Raw genomic sequence first — 18417 nt, 5'->3', positions numbered from 1 at the left:
GCAAACACTTCACAGCTCTATACAGGGCACCCGCCAATGTGTCGCAAGACGAATGAAGGGCCGTTCTATCCCTGACAGCACTTGGGTGCCTAGACCAGCAGGAGGTGGCTGGATTGGGCAACCCTATTGAATCTCACAAATACAAGTAGCCATAAAGAGGTTGGCCGCGGGTAAAACCTCGTGCCCGGATGGACTACCAGCATAGCTCTACTCTGAATATGCTTCGAAACTGGCCCACCACCTGGCGGCGGTATACGCAATATCATTACATTTGGGTTGCCTCCCTGATTCTATCAGAGATGCACTAGTAATCCCGCCCCCTAAAACTAAACTCGAGAGTCCAGGATTCCGATATTTTCCCCCCCTTCCTATGCTTAATACAGAATTTAAAATCCTCAGTAAGGTACTGACCCAGCGCCTGCTCCCACACATGTCTACACTGGTCCACGCAGACCAGAACAGCTTCATTCCCGTGAGAAACACCTCCTATAACCTTCGTAGGCTTTACTCAGTAATGTACAACCCTACAGTGAGGCTTCTGCCTAATGCAGCTCTGCTGACAATTGACCAAGAAAAAGCATTTGATACGATCAGATGACAGCTCACGGCTAGGGTTAAGACGGGACATGTAGTCACCACGCAATACCACATTTGGCGGGGTATGGGGCAGGGATGCCCGTTATAGCCTCTATTGTTAGCTTTGGCTATAGAGCCCTTGGCAGCATTATTCCGCCGGGGAGGGGACGGCCTGAGGTTGGAAATTGGAGGCCACATGCATGTTCTTTCCCTATATGCGGATGACCTCCTGATATACCTCAACGACCCTGTATGTGGCACTGCATCAGCCCTGGACCTACTAGACAAGTTCGAGTGAGTCTCTGGACTACGGGTCAACAAAGATAAGACCCGCCTGTTCTCACTGATACCAGACAGGCCCACCCAATACACCTCCTCCGGACCTTAATTGGGCCCCTCATACATTTAAGTATCTGGGGATTCATATATTTTGCTCTCTAGAAGATATGAGAGATGGAAATCTTGGTCGTGCTCTGCAAGCTCTTAAGACCTGCATCCCTTTTTGGTGCTCCCTGCGCCTCCCGATCATGACAAGAATCTCCCTGTCAAAAAGGGTTATGTTGCCCTGCCTGCTGTACTTTTTTGTTAACCTACCAATGGTAGTACCCCCTAGATAGTTCCGGCAACTGGATTCCCTCCTCAGAGATCTCATATGGGACAAGAGCCACCGGAGGGCGTCCCTGACAACACTGCAGCACCCAGCGTAAGAGGGAGGACTAGGTGGTCCTAAACTTTGAATACTACATTCTGGCATCACAAATACGGTGGTTGGCACAATGGACAGAAGGTGTGGGACAAGTGGGTACAGACCTGACGGACTCAGGGGGACACACACTCTTACTACTAGCTAAGATGTTGGACCCAGCTGTGCTGATCCTCACCAGTCCCTGATACAGACCAGGGCATCGCAGTGCTGGAGATGCTGTGTAGCCATACGAGCAAAGGTCCCCTTATCTGCACCCAACATATCCCTGATAGGCCTCCCACCAGTAGTGGCTCCTGGTGGGAGTGCTGCGGGTGGTGGGGCAGGGTGAGGGAGGGGCAGGGTGGGGGCTAGTAAACCACGGAATACGGCAGAATAAAGGTAAGTACATAAATAAATAAATAAAATGAATTACATTGCGCACGCTGCAAAGCCAAATGGCGATGCAGCGTGCGCAAGGTAATTCATATGGTTTATTTATTTATGTACTTACCTCTGGCCGTATTCTGTGGTTTACTACCCTCCCACCCTGCCCCTCCCCTGCCCTGCCTCACTGCCACGCAGCACTCCCACCAGGAGCCGCTACTGCCTCCCACACGTTAACCCCAGGAGGGTATTCTCCTCTGAGCAGCTGTCCTGCTGGACCGCGGTGGGGCTGGAGATGTTAGGGGATTGTTATCAAGAGTCAATTCTGGCTCCACTAGGAGACTAGATCGAAACGACTGGCCTTCAACCGGGGCAGTTTCTTCTGTATGAAGTCCTGACATGCACATTTAGAACACTGTCGGGTTGTGGATGGGAGGAGCCCAAGACACACGGACCACTACGCTTCATACTAACTCTGGGTGGTGCACACCACCAAGTGAAGTGGTCTATTGCGTGATGCAACAGGTATTTTTCGTTCCCCTCCAAAAACTACGAGATAAAGGGGTATCGACCCTGCATAGAGAAATAACAGACAGGGAATGGAATAGGATATTAACATACCACAAAAAGGTCTCCTGAAACACCAGGCTCAAATATATTCAGTTTAACAACACACACAGGACGTACATGACACCTCACCGGATCTGGGTCACATTTGGGGGGATATATGTAAATGCCAAAGTTGCAACCAAGACAACACAGACTTTCTCCATATGATATGGAGCTGTACAGCGGTGAGCGGATTTTGGAGTGAAATAACGGAACGCACAGGGATAACAGTGGGACCCACGATGGAGATCTGTATACAGGGACTCTTCTGAAGGCTGCCCAAGCAGGCAGTAGGCACCCGATTTGTAGACTGGGCTTTGGCTAAAAGGAGAATAGCACCAACATGGAAATTGGTCATAGGACTTACCATAGCTGACTGGAAAAGAGACGTGACTCACTGGGCAGGAGCAGTGGAAAGGGTCTTTATTAGGGAAGATGCCGCAGGGCGGAGAAGATACCCAATGGCAGGTCCCTGGAGGGGGTACTAGAGAACTGGAAGCACCCTGAGAGATACCAACACAGGGAAGATGATGATGAGCCAAGCTCACACTCTAATAGTACTCCTCAGGTAGCATTGTAGGGTAGGAGCAAGAATTGCAAGTACATTGACCCCTCGAGCCACACTGCCCTCCCCCACCCCATCGAATCTTGACAGGATTGCCACCTAGAGTTCCCTTAGAGACGGAAGATCGGGTCCCCGACTCTGGGGGTCGATTCTGATCTCGGTTGGAAGGGCTCCAAATGGGATTCGGAATTTCCCAAACCGATCCGGAGCCATTGTTTCCGAACGAATTGTTCCCAGTTTTGAACGACCAAGTACGATGCCTGGAAGGCCTTAGCGCTGACTGAATCAGTTCCGGAAGGCATTCGGAGAGATAGTGCTTTCTGCAGCCAGTTCATACAGCTCTATGGACTAGGTTTTCCAAGCGAGCGAGCAAGTACAATGACCGATTCGGACAGTCTTTCCGATTTGGTTTGCCTGGATCAAGAAGGCTTAAAGAATTGGTCTTTTCGGACCCCGTAGCATTCCCTCCATCACCCGGAGCCCTCCGAATCAGGCCCGTGGGGGTACCCATGGGTCCTTTCTTCCGAACTGTGCATAGAGTGGCAGGCGCCAAGGGGTGCTCGCCACAGGGTGCATGATTATCTACAACCACCCCTTTTGTCAATGCAACCCTGTGTACGCCTTCGGTATTCAGGCTCCCATTGAAATCAATGGGAGTCTGAACAAATCACATCAGGATGCATTCAAATGCATCATACTCATTCGGTTGAACTCCCCCGATTCGAGTCGTACACAAAGCATTACGGACCCGAGTCATTCGGTATGCTTTCCGAACAAGATCGGAATCAACCCCTCTGAGTCCACCACTGGCCTGACCCCGCCACCACACACGATGTATCAGTTAAGAACCTGACCTGCCACACCACAGCATGGTTATTTGGTTTACTGTTACCTTCCCCCTTTCATTATTTAATTTTCCTTTTTTTCCCTTCACACTTCGTTGCTGTTCTTACTTATCTCATATGGCATTACCCTCCTTAGAGGCAACACACAACATACACTCCCAATGCTGTGATCCCCTCCTCCTTACCAGGCTGTATGCACATGCAGGACACACATAGCAACTAAGACTAGGCTCACTCCTTGACCCACCACTTTGAGCGGATTTTAGCTGCAGACCGTCTTCTAACGAACACCTTGATGTTATAAATGTGCATGTCCATGACTTGAATGCCTCCTGATGTCATATGTGGTCCCTTTTATTTTCTTCTCCTTTGAAAAATGGATAAAGGCATGATAACTGTTTACGTGCGAGTTGCATATCGGATACAAACTGCTAAAACTATGATTGTGTACTCATATGCCAATAAAAATAAGTTATAAAAAAAAGTATAGTGTGAAAGGGTGCCTTATTTACAAGGCAGCATTAAGCCACGTTAAGTGGCTTAACGCTGCCTTGTAAATAAGGCAAAAGCACATTTCACACAGGATTGTCACTAAAAGTGCTGTTCCTGTGGTGATGGGGGCTTGTAAATATACCCCTAAGACTGTGATTCTTGTTTCACAGAAGGGGAGCAGAAGTGATAGCTCATCTGTCCGGGATTTAGTTGATAACTCCCACTTATCTACGGTCAAGTGCTCCGGTAATGGCTGTGACCCTCGAACTGATATTATTGTTTTTTTTTTTAATCTAGCAAGTAGTATGTCCAAACTGGCTGACCCTGACTGGATATTGTATATCAGTGACTTTGATGTTTGTATATTTCAGGAGACTTTGGCTACTACTAAAGCGTGTGTAGATGGTTTTGTATCCTAAAGCGTAGAAGCCAAGCAACATAGGAAATATTTAAGCGCCACAGGTGGGCTGTTAATGTGAATCCAAAATGACCTTTTTTATATTAACAATGCATTGGCAGTCGATTCCTCTGACATCATGGGGGTTATACTTAAATTCTCCCTTGGATTGAATCTGGCAAGAATTAATGTTGATGGAAGATCAGCCCCTTTTGGCAATGAACAGCCTGTGCTTTTTCTTTTCAACGATTCAATTAATTCCTGTTAGCATGATGCTAAATTAATAGTTGCAGGAGACTTTAACACTCCCTATCTCAATGAATTGACTGAAGCTGAAGACGAGTATTGGAACATCCCTCACTTAAAAGGGAAATACCAGCACAAAATCAGCTCTAACATTTGCATCTCTCTCTGTTAGTCATGGGCTGAGGGCTTGTAATGTACGCACTTCTTCAGATATGAGCAGGGCGCACACTTTAAAAAAAGGCACCCACTGAAGCATCATAGATTGCATCTTTGCAGACATATGACTGTGGCTGCTATTTGTGGACATGAGAGTTGACCCCCAAAAGTGCAGCAATCACAATTCGCTGTGAGTACTTCTAATGGTGATTCTTTAAGCAGAGTTCCAATAGGCCGTCAGACAGTATTCAGACAAAATATCGAGTTTGAAATGTCGACTTACACAAATATTGATTTGTAAATATCTTACCATAGAAATATCGACAGTAAGAATATCAAGGTCAAGAATATTGTTTTTAAGGTAAGAAATAACATTTTTTTAAATATAGGTCAATAATATCGTTTGTAGAAATAAAGTTGTTTAAAATATCGATATTTTAATCAGTGTTATGTATTTTAGTATATATTTTAAATGTATGTGATGTTTTTGTTGCATAAGTATTGTTTATGTTTTTTAATATATGTGTTAGTAGTTATCAATTTTTTTTATTACATTTTGCATTTCTTATTTCCGTAGCAGGTTGTGGGTTTATAGGGGAATAGAGTGGGAAGTAGTTTAATTATAATAAGTTAATAAAAAAATGTTAATTTTTTTTATATTTCTTTAACTGAGTTTTTATACTGTTAATTGTGGGAAGTAATTTATTATTAATTAGTTATTAATTGGTTGTTAAGTAATATGAATTAATTAATTGGTACTTTATTATGGTAATTGTGTAATTGTTATAGGTGTGGGCTGTGGGCTTTATAGGCATAAAGGATGGGAAGTAATTTATTTTTAATTAATTAATAATTAGTTGTTAAATAATGTTAATTAATTGCAAATTAAATATGGAAATTGTGTGATTAATTTTAGGTGTGGGTTATGGGGTTTATAGGAGTAAAGGGTGGGAAGTATTTTTGTTTAATTAATTAAAAATTCATTCTAATATTAATTAATTAATTGCAAATTCGATATGGAAATAATGTAATTAATTTTATGCGTGGGTTGTGGGGTTTATAGGGGTAAAGGGTGGGAAAAAAGTTATGTTTAGTAAATGAATAATTAGTTGATCATTAATATTAATTAATTAATTGATAATTAATTAGGGTAATTGTTTATTTTTTGTGTGGGGGTTTTGGTTTTTTAGGGGTAAAGGGTGGGGAGTAAATAACGTTTACTTTATAATTAGTTGTTAAATACTATTAGCTTTTTAATTGAAAAGAATTTTTAATTGTGCAATTGATTTTTTTACAGTTTATTTTAGCTGTGGTTTGTGGGGATTATAGGGGTAACTGTGGGAAGGTAATTAATTTGTATGTGTTTTAATTTGTTTTTTAATTAATAATATTTCTTTAACTGATAATAATGTTAATTATGGAAGTACATTTTAAAAAAATGTATACGTGCTGTGAATTGTGTTATAGGGCAGGAAATAAAAAAGTAAATTTATGTAATGATTAATGTTTTTTTTCTACATGATTTCCAATTACAAATATTTTTTTGTTTGAATTTGTTTTTCTTTGATATATTTGTATGTATTTGTCATATGTATTTAACATTACAACATGTTTTTTAAATATTTAATTTTAAATGTATTTGTATTTAAATTTCAAACATATTTATAGATTTTTCCATTTATTTTGTTTTTTAAGTTTTTTGCTCTTGTTGATATTTTGTTTTTCATTTTGAAATGAATGGATTGGGAATGCTAAGTTTTACCCTTCCGCAATCCAACACTTTCCCTACTGTTGCACTGACTGAGTGGAAATAGTACATTTTATCTCTCCACTATCCAACACTTTCCCTACTAACTACAGGCCAATAAGACTCATAGATACCCAACAGAAAATCTTTGCCAAACAAGGTTTACAGTGAGTGGCCAAGGTACGGCACATTTTGTCCCCCCTTCAAGCTGGGTTCTATTCTAGGATTAGTACTTCTGACCAGGTCCTTAGATTTGCCATCTTACATTGGAAGTATGTTTCATTACTGAATCAGAAACTATACGTGGCATTTGTTGATCTTAGAGCCACATTTCACCTTGTTCCTTGAGAGAAAATGTGGAGGGTCCGGGTTGACATGGGTGCCCCTGGAAATTTGATCCAACTTTTTGAAAGATTGCTTGATAAAAATTTCACCCAAGTTCACAGAGGCAGAGATAGGGAACTGACCGAGAGAATCCCAATATTGAGAGGAGTACCCCAGGGGTGTGTCCTCACCCCGACTTAATTTATATATCAATGATTGGGTGAAAGAACATTAGAACTGTAGGAATGACTCTTCCCTCATTAAGCGGCAATAAGGTGCCTGTCCTGCTTTTTACGGATGGCTCGCACCTCATTTCCGGTGTTGGGAAAGGCAGGTCGTAATCGCCACTTCGGTGCCAGCATAGGAACGGCCTCAATTGCCTGCTGCTTTCCCGACCGCCGTGCGGTCGGGATCGAGAGTCTTGGTGGTGGCGCCAGTCGTGCATCAGGCTTTTAATGGTCCAGCCACCAATCTCGTACTGGGGCAGTCAGACCACTGAAGATGCGGTGGTCAGAAAGCCACCATGGGACCGCCATACTTATTATCAGGCCATTAGTGTAGACTGTTAGAGGTGTCTCTAAATACTTTGGTTAAAAAGGTAGTAACAGCCTTGTATGTCTGTGTGTGGGTAAAGTTTTAGGAAATCATGGCTTGTTTAAAATCTTTTATTATTTTATGTAGGGAGTATTTGTTTATTTTAATTTAGTTTAGCAGCTCGTAGTAAGTGCTACTTTGTTTATCAGGTAGAAGGGCGTATACAAATGCTATATTAGTGTTTTGATAATCACCATGTAAGGTGTATTTCTGAGTGAATGGTTTAGGGCAAATTTTGAAAATTCCACCCATAACATTGAATCGTTTTTAAAAGTTCTATGTCTTACAAAATATTATGATAGATTCATCACTGTAATGTTATTGTGTAAAAAGATGGGTTCCTCACTATGTGTGACAGTTAAGTGTTCAGGAATTTGGATATATTGATACCTTTTAGGGGCAGGAGGGGTATCGATGGTGACTTTTTTTTAGCTCTTTCTACTAAACTTTTTAAGGATGATATAGCGGTAACTGGTCTCTAATGTGGTTGGGGACCTTGGGAAGTTTATCTTTTAACATTTTAGTTGTGGGTTCTTGGGAACTAGTGCATGCTTCTCTCAGACCTTGTAGTACATACCTTACTTCAATTGCTGTAACATTTGGTTGTGTTCCCTTACATTAATGACAACATCATCGTTTGTAGTGGCCCTCCTATAGCAAGCATTAGAATAACATGTAGTATATTTCCAATTGGTTGCTTCAGTGCTTTTACTTTATTAGCTGTAGGTGTAGCCCATATGAAAGAGTCGTTGTTTCCCTTTCTGTGATATGATGTAGTTTGCTTTTTCTGTCAATATGTCTGAAAATAGTGTAATAATATTAAGCATTACATGTTAAACAATGTACACTACATTTCATATTCATATGCAACATTTTGTTTTTCCTTTTCTATTTTATACTTACATAGGAATTCTTGCTGGAAATTTCATTTTTTATTTTCAGGCTTTCCATTGGGGTTCCTGTAATGTTACTCAGGTGTGTCCTTTTCTGTTGGAGAAAAAAATGCATTTAATCTTATTTTCAATATCTGTTTGTTGGTACCAGTCAATGGGGAATGAGGGAGTTTATTTAGATTATAAATGCTTTAGGGTTACTTCACTTCATTAGTTCTTTTAAATAACATACTTTTATATTAAATTAAGGAGCTGAATATGATGGCAGTCAGACCGCCACTGACAGGCCATCGGTGGTGGTCCGACCACCGACAGCCCTTCAGTCTGACCTCCGCATTATGATGATGGCGGTCAGACCACCCCCTTCACCAGGATCTGAGAACTCGACGGGGCAGCGGTTGGAGTTACAGCCTTGAATGGCAGTGGTGACGAGCCAGGCACCGCCATGGGGGTTTGGATATCCCTCTTCTGCAGCCTTTTGATGGTGTTAACCCCACCATGAAAAAGTTGTCAAAATGTGATATGGGGGGCCCAAACAAGACCCCCTGGCTTTGTAGGCCACTTAGAAGTGCCCATGGGCACATGTAGTGCTCCCACTCACCTCCATACACCTTGTGCCATGCACTGCATGGTACATGGCACATGGTGCATAGACCTGCTGGTGGTGCAGCAAGGCAAATGCATGTGCTGCGGTCATTTATATTGGCCCGCAGCATGTCAACAACATGGTTCCGACAGCTTTGCTACCGTCTGCCCAGCGGTTACATCAAAATGAGGTGATCAGACTACCGCCTGCTTGTGGGGTGGTCTCCTGACCACCGCAATAGATGTCCCAGCCAACCACAATCATAATCGGGGTTTAAGTATTTGGAGGCATGAAATGTCCCTTATTTTTCTGTACATTAGCACTTTCTCGAATCTGTAGTAATTGTAGTATTTACATTTAAAAACATAAAAGCAGTGGAGTGTTTCTTGATTTTTTTTTTGTTACTAATTAAGATATTGTTACTATAAATAAATATTTTATTTACTTTGGCAGGTAGTTGTATATATTTTTCCACTTCAATTTTGCGGCCCCGTCTGAAATATCCAGCAGAGTATCGACTTCTTGAAACCTTTGCAGTTTTTGGAGTAGTAAATCATTTTATTTTGTGCGCCTTTTAAATAGTAAGTATTATTGATTGTATAATGTTATTGGTTAAGTTTGTATGAGGTGTGATTTCATTGGTTAGTGTTCCCGTAGTTGGAACTATTTTTGCAGTGTTTGCTTTTTTTAGTGAACACTAGTGGTTATTTTATAATGGTGTCTTTATATTTTGGTATATTTATTTAAATTGAATGTAATATTTATTTCACTATCACAAAATATTTTGTGCTTAATGTTTACATGTTAACACTTGTGTATTACTATATTTATTTTGGAATGTATTTTTCGGTTTATTTATGTTTACTCTAGTAATGCAAAATTGGTATAATGTAGTGAGAATATTTTATGATTTACTAAATGGTTAGTTATATTTTTGTAAGTGAAATAATGTTATTTCTATATTTTTGTATTAAAATTATTAATATGTTCCGATAATAATGTTATCAATATTTTTTGTATCGATATGTACTACTATTTATAGGTAACAATATTTTTGTTTCTGAAATTTGTATCGATAAAAGTGGAAATAGATATGTGTACGGCAATATTTAAATTATTGATATTTGTGTTCTTGTTAGTTAAGTATAGGAAGACAACATTTTTGTAAACAATATTTCATTTCCACTATTAAGGTGAATCAATATTTTTTACATCAATATTATGTCAGTGATCCAGTGCAATAGCTGATGACAGCAACCAGTCTCCACATCCAACAATTTCTAGTAGGACAGAAAGTACTATAGTTCCGACCCAAGGGAAACAGGAAAAAAGACATAACGTAAGTGAGAAACTCTCCAACACCCAGACACAATACCAAAAACTAGCTAAAGAAGAAACAGGTACGAGTTAATACCAAACTATAGCTTTGTGGAGAAAAACATGCAGTCGTGTTAAAGCTACGCTGCACTGACATTGGGAGGCTCTAGGCCGGAACTCTTGGCCCACAGCATTAGTCACAAAGGAGATCCCGGCAGCACTGGAGCTTGAGGACTGGAGAAGCAGCAGGAAAAGTGAGTCTTTACATGGAGGAGCAACAAACTCTATCAGACACTGGGCAGAAAGCCCATGTATCCTGAAATAAGGTGGGAAAACAGAAATGGTGGTCTCAGAGGAAAGATCATCCTGGGATAGTCAGAAGATAGATGATTCTTCTTTCTGTTACTGGTGAGAATTAATAAGGCTGACCTCCATCTTTTACTTTAAAAATGTTTTGATTTGCATTACAGGTCCTTGGATAGGATTTTGGGAGAAACAAAAACGAGAAGGCTGCTGTACTCTGGAAGGAAGCTGATGGGAAGCTTATTACCATCTACTTCCTTCTTAACCTGCTCCATTAACTGTTAAACAAACAGTTTGTTACCCAGAAAGGGACTTTAAGGTATAGTGTTTTTTGGCATTATATTTCCTGAGCCAGGATTCCTCCCGGTAGCAAAGGAACCTACCACTTCCAGAGCACAGTATTTAAACTGTCACATGATATGCCCAAAATGCATTGTACCTCCTTATCCAAGGATTAGCCGGTCTCAGAAATGAAAAACAATTAGTGCCTCATAAAAACTTTTCCAGCAGACTCTGACACCTTGAGGAAAGCTTTAGTTGATTAAGTGCTATACTTACCAGATCTAGAAACCTCACCTGGCACCTTGTGGGTCATGAGGAAGGCCATTCTCCAAACCTACTGAAATACGCTCAGTCAGTTGTGCTAGCCTGATGTCGGCTTCAAATGTCTAGGAGAGTTTTTCCTCAAACTCCTATCAGGCCAGTAATGAGGACAAGACATCTTCTTTGGTTCCTTACACTCACAACAGTTCTTTTGATGGATGACAGAACCAAAGCCGTGTTGCACTCACAAGCCACCATTCACTTAATTCTGTGATTTTCTGTTTGTGAAGTTCCCGGGTGCTGAATTGTGGAAAATACCTGTGGGTTATCCTCTAACCTGACTCTAATCCTCTGTAGCTAGTGTCTTGCCAGATCTGATGGAACATAATTTTGGCTTCATAAACCTTTCATTATGCCACCCATATGGCATCAAATTTTCCAGAACCTTCCTCCACGACCTCATAATTTCCCCCTAAACGAATCTGGTGGTGTGGCGTCAGAGCCTAAAAAAGTACAAAGGTGTTTAGATGCAGCCTCATCTGGATAGTGCTTACCTACTACAGCGCTGAATATGCGTCTGGCATGAAATTTAAATGCTATGGTACTTTATATTTAAGTTTGGTGCGTCGCTCTCATTCTTAGCCTCTTGATGTAAGAAGGTGTTCATTCGTTCTTTGATTGAGTATTATGACTTGATCTTGTTTAGTAGGGGTTTCGCATCCTGACGTATCTACATAACAAATGTGTTAGCTATTCTTCTACAGCTTGATATATGAGTGCACTAGAGGATTTGATAGCCAGGACCCGTGTCTGCAGCTCCAGTATTGATACTTAGGGGTGGATTTTCAAACATTTTGAGCTGGGTTAGCTTCACAAAAATGACGTTAACTATCACAAAATGTTTTTTAACATTTGTTCACCAGTGCAAAATTGTGATGGAAAGTACCCTAAAACTAACGCTGCGCAGCGCAAAGCACTGCTTTGCATTACTTATTGCCAAGGGGTGTTACATGGGTGGTACATGGGTGTTCCCATGCAACTACCCATGCCTTTTGATGCAAAATCCTATCTACAAACAATTGTAGACAGGGTATAGAACCAAAAGTTAATCCCACTATAAAAGGAGGAGCTCACAGGATAAATGTTTTTATTTCTCCTCTCTTTTCCGACATTGAATGCGTGCTGAACTGTGCAGCACACATAGAAAGTGGGAAATGCCTTTAAACTTGTCTAGGCATGGTATATTGGACAGGAAGGTTACCCTTCCTGTACAAGACATATGCTAGGCTCACGCACACACCCTAGCACTATGGGGCTAATTTGTGTGCATTGCAGATAAAATCAGCGCTGACTCTGGGGAGAGGAGAGGAGTCATATCTCTGTCACGCAATGCAGCGCAGCATCTTTGGGTGCTGCGCTACATTGCATGTATTTTTTGAAAATCGAGCCCTTATTGTCTTAACTGCGCATGAACCGGGCAACAAATTGTTATTCACTTGGGATGCTGCCTTTTTTTTTTTGTAAAACATTTTTATTGGCATTTATAAACAATAGTACTACACGCAGGCACAGGCGGTATCGCCAGCATCACAGAGACTTACATATCAGAAGCGCCCGGTCACAGCCCTTTCGGTCTCGCAGTCTCATGGGCCCTCAGGCCATTCGCCTCTTCCCTGAGTGGGGCTGCCGGTGTGTGTTCGGGACCAGTCTCTGGGTATGCCCCCCCAGAGCTCGCAGTGATCGCCTCGCCGCAGGGATGCCATGCAGTGTGATTGAATCCCTGTGAGGGATGTCGTAGAGGCTATAGGAGTGCAGCCAGTGAGTAACCGCAAACTAACTGGGGACAGAGAACTAGGGAATGGGGGTGCACTATGTCGCCTATCCAAAATACTTGTATCTATGCGCTCGAGAGCTGGACCATCGTGCGGGGGAAGGCCGGGGTGGTCGCGGACGCGGAGGCGGGGAGGGGACAGGGGGGGTGGGGGCATCAATCACAGCCTATGAGGGATCTGGCGGTGGCACTTGGGATGCTGCCTTTGCTATTTGTTGGTCCACACTGTTGTGCCTAACTGACCACTTCATCTTTTCTCATAAGTGTAGCTTGACCACATTCCTTCACCAATGACAGATTGGATTCCTTGGCTGTTACAGCGCCCAGAAGTCAGAACTCCATGTGACTGATCATTCGGTGCTGGTCATCTACGGAAGAATTAGTCTCGAGGCAATTCAGCCAGCTGGATCAGGTGCCCCGTTGAGTACTTTCCGATCCTGTTCGCCATTATACCACAATCATCTATTGATAAGCCCCACAATGAACATGTCTCTTAATGACCACAGCACCTCCAAAAGACAGTAATGACCCTGGTCTATTAATGCTTTGGGTCTGCCTTCTAATGACTGCATCTCACAGTAACTAAAGTTCTCACAAAAATGCCCCCACACAGCATTTTATACCAACTAACTGCCTTCCATCAATATCTTTACCCTTGATTGCTGTGCCACTGATACACCTAATTGTCAATAGAGTACTGTCCATTTTGGTACTTTGACACTCATATATGGACCTTGCATTTACTGGCACACATTATTCAAGAAAAGCAAAAGAAATTCAGTGAACTGAAAATGTAATATGATTTTAGGGTCACAGTGCAGAACCTTAGGATAGTCTCTCACCAACTGATGCCTTCCTTATGCCCTGACTAATGACACAAAATGACATCATACATGATGTCGGTGACATCACTAACTGCCTCACCAAATACTCTGCTCATGCCTCACTAAAGTCATAGTAGATCATACCAGTAGTGAGTTTGCCCATCAGAGGCATGAGCAAAGTACTTGCACCGTTCCATCTGTTTCAGATATTCCCGAAGTTATCAATGACAATGCTATGTGAGATGGCATAAGAAACAGGTTTCTGGGGGAGAAATATTGGATTCTACAGCTACCCATATCAGCTCCCTTCCGTGAATTGTAAGGTTTTGCATTTTGTCTTCAATTGCAGTGACCTATTATGTTTGACTTATACATGTTTCTGTTGACAAATAAATGCCTCTGTATACTGCTTTACATTAAAAGGTCCCTGGAAAGTATTTTAAATATTCCAGCTAATTAGAATATCTGAGCCAAAAATAGCATGTCAGCTTTTTGCAAAAACTCCAATACTTTGTTTCCAAAGCAAGCAATCTGTAACATCAAGTGAACTTGCAGACTGAACAAGATAAATCAGACTCAGGCATGGTAAGTTATTGAATCTAAATTGGGCCCAGTTGGGCCAAGAGCTATATGTAAGCAATCAATCTTGTCTTGATAATGGAGGTTCTTGAAATCCACCTGATGTTTACATTATTACATTTCAGGCTAATGAGTTCTGCTAATACTTATTGAAAATGGTAGTGAGGAGTAGAACGTGAAACTGAGCGGGATAATTTGAAGGAAATCTAAGCTAAGCATTTTACATGACTCAAGGGGGACATCTACAATTACACATACAGCCACAATTGAATTTATGTGGAATTTCTATTGCCCAGTCTTTCTAGCAGTGAGAACAGAGTGTAAATGAAGTAAAAGGCCACACTAATAGTTTGGTTGTATTATCTAATTTAATAGATGTTCACCATGATTGACAGGGTAGAGGTTTAAATATTTTGAGCTGTAGATAGAATCTATGCAAATATGACTGAAACTAAATTCGGTTTACTAAAAATACGATTTATTTTCTACTGAAGTGTTTAGAGGTAAAATAGTCCAGAGTGCGATTACATCTCCTGCCGACATTTCTGACTATCTTCAACATAGACAGTTCAAATAAATTCTGGCGATATAAAAGCAACCAGTTTTAATATGACATAACTGTAACTAACACTCTGTTTTTGTGTATTGCTATTACAGTCAGCACATGTGACTCTGTAGTTATGGTTATGTGAGTTTCAATTGAAAAGGCACATTTTATTTTGCTTAGAACGTTGGTACAATTTGATGAATCTGCCCGAAACTGTGCAGAAAAGTAAATCTAAATTAGGATCGGCATGTCAAATTTTGGGGAACTGAAAAGATAAGCCAAAAAACGTTGTTTACCATTTTAACTCCATACAGAAATTTTGCTCTCCGCTGCAGAAGACACAACTGAAAGGAATCACACCGAACTTGGAACGAAACTAGAACTTTATTTCGGAAGAGTGTCTTTGCTTGGTTTGGCATAAGTCTATTCAGAATCTTTCGAGACACTGTCCTTAAAAAAATATATTGAGTACTCTTTGAAGGGTTAAATTATCTAGGTGTAGTTCATGAACAATTCACAGACTCAAAATAAAGAATGAAGGGGCATATTTACAAACAAATGTCGGAGCGTGGAGCAGCGCTAAATTTGACAGCGCCGCACTCTGACATTTTTAAAACACAGGGATGCACCGTATTCACAAGAATACGGTGCACCCCTGTGTTTACCCAAGCTGGGGAGAAAAAAAAGCTGCCTTGCGCCAGCGCAGGCACCCTGTCACCACGTTACAAGGATGCCTGTGCTGCAGGGATGGATATTTATTTGCAGGAAGGGACACCTTCCTGTACATAAAAAATCAATAATGACGATTTGCTGTGCAAAGAGCAAACAATGAAGAGAAATCAATCATTTCTCCCCGTATTGCCATTCCAATGCCTGGTATTCCATGGCATTCACTTTTGGCGCTGCCTCAGCCTTGTAAATCCGGGGCAGTGTCAAAAAGCAATGGGTGTTTCAGTGGATCGCCCAAAGCAACACCCATTGCACGCCCCTTTGCCGCAGAGGACTGCAGCGGAATGTGGCATATTTACAAGGTGGCGTTAAGCCACACGAAGTGGATTAGCATCACCTTGTAAATACGGAAAATGGGCTAGGCCGATGGAGCATCAAAAAAAGTGATGCTCCGTTGATGACAGGGGCTTGTAAATATGCCCTACAGGTGCATTGGGCAAGGGAGCTTTTTTATACTTGTCAGTTTCAGTTTTATGAACGCCTTGAATCAAAGCAGTTTGATTGCAACATGGAAATTACTGTTGCTGCTGCTTCTACAGGAAAACAGGCACACATTCCGTATCCTGATAAAAAATCAAAAAAACATCTTAGTGGTAAGTGAACGCACCGTAACCCCCAGGCCTAGGTAGGGGAGATTCCAAAGAACCCCCTCAATTGTTTTTTTACAAATATTTTGTCTCAGCGGGTCTTCAAATACAGCTTAGAGTTTGCAAACCCCAGATGAGTGAGGCAACTCAACCTCGGTGAACGCAACTTGAAGTTTGAGGTCTCTAAACCAAGTTCTCAGACTGTATCACCCATAGGCCCATTTTAGACCCCTTCCCATAATTTGTGGACACAGAGTTTCTGAACTGTGTAACTCAAAGTCCCATGTTAGGTCCCCTGCTAAAGTTTGCAGACTATGTATAGAATTTGTGAACTACGATGCCAGTGACACCATTTGTGGTCCTCTGCCATAGTTTGAGACTGTGTAGTTCGAGGACTACCTCATAATTTGGTTTTATTGCAAGTATGCAGCTCAGTTTCAAGCCTGGAAACTCAACACACATTTAGGCACCATTTAAAATATAAAACTGCAATATGCCCTTGTGTTTGTTTAGTAGTGGGATGGGGTCAAATGTTGCATAAGGACGCTTTTCCTTAGTGAACTTTAAAAAAATGTGCTGAGCCCGCAGACTCAGAACATCTTGCAAGAAGGGTAGGGCTTCCTATGATGTACACTGACTTTTATCAGAGTCTGCTGACTTATCCACATGTTTAAGTACACATTGGTGTTTTCATTGGCTGAAAGTGGTATATTCTTCAAAAACATTACAAGTGAATGTTTCCTAGCAAAAGAGCCCTATTCACCACTTCACACAGAAAGTCAATGTTGCATTCAAGCAACATAGAATGCTGATACTGCTGATAAGGAACTTCCTAGAACATCATCCACATTTAGTGAGGAGGAATTTATATACTGGAGAGACAGTTGAGGAAGGAAACAATCCCCTTTGAGAGAAAACATTTTAATGCAATGTGTGAGAAATTAGTTGTTGGTTGAGTGGGGTGTTAACTTTGTCAAACAGCAGCCACAATCCCTGTCAGGGTGCATCACAAATGTCCCTAAATTAGACTGATTAACCCTCTAGTAGCATGGCACAAAAGCAGTCAGGCTTAACTTAGAGGTAATGTGTAAAGTATTTAGGGCCTTATAATGACTGCGGCACAGTGATGGTGCAGGCACCACCGTACCTGCGGTCTGACTGCCCCATTACGGCTTGGGCGGTCGGACCGCAAGGCAGTCTTGAAGCCGTAGGTTGATTGGTGTGGCCGCTGCAAGTTTTCTCTCCACCTCGGTTTGCACGGCGGGAAGCCCGCCATGAAAAATGACGCAGAAAGGAAACAGAGGGGGCTCTACAGTTACCCTTGTTGCCTATGTGCCAGGGGATGCATGCAGGGGGGCACATGGTGCCTGCATGCAGCTCCAGTTCTGGCACGGTATGCACTTGACAGTCCATACCCTGCAGAAACCAGAAATGGCGTTCCCATTGCAGTGCCTGTTACGTCTCTCCTATGAGCCTTTAAACAGGCACTGTTGTAGGCCAGCCACCGCACGAGGGCCCGTCCTGGATTTCTTTCGGAATCCGGCAGTCAGTCTAAATATGTCTTTGGTGGTGCAGGAGAGGGGCACTGCTGTGGTGGCCCGCTCATGCACCGCCAAAGTCATAATAAGGCTCTTATACAGCACAGAAAGAGTAATAAAGTGAAAACACAACACAAAAAAATCCCATTACAATTTTGTAAAATTAGAGCAACCTTTTATAAATAATTTGACCAGAAAATGACAAAATCCAATTAGTAGGACTGAAGTTATGAATTTTAAAAGTTTAAGGTAAACATTAGCACTTGAAAGATCAAAGTGAAAACCACGATTATCTAGTCCCAAGTGACCAAGTCAAAGTCAGAGAATATGGCCAACCACGATGAAGCACTAGTTGAATACATAAATATTAGGCCCAGTTGGTGCTTACCTTCGAACTTAGAAGAAATTTGGAAGAAAATGTTCTGAGAAGGTAGGTTCAGCAGGCTAAGGCTACTGGCGATTTCCAAGGTAGGAACGTCATTGTTAGGGAACCTCTGGACAAAGCTGAAGATTTCTTCAT

Source organism: Triturus cristatus, chromosome 11, assembly GCF_964204655.1.
Source record: "Triturus cristatus chromosome 11, aTriCri1.1, whole genome shotgun sequence".
Classification (NCBI taxonomy): domain Eukaryota; kingdom Metazoa; phylum Chordata; class Amphibia; order Caudata; family Salamandridae; genus Triturus; species Triturus cristatus.
The sequence above is the reverse complement of the archived record's forward strand: the minus strand, read 5'-3'. Positions refer to the sequence as shown.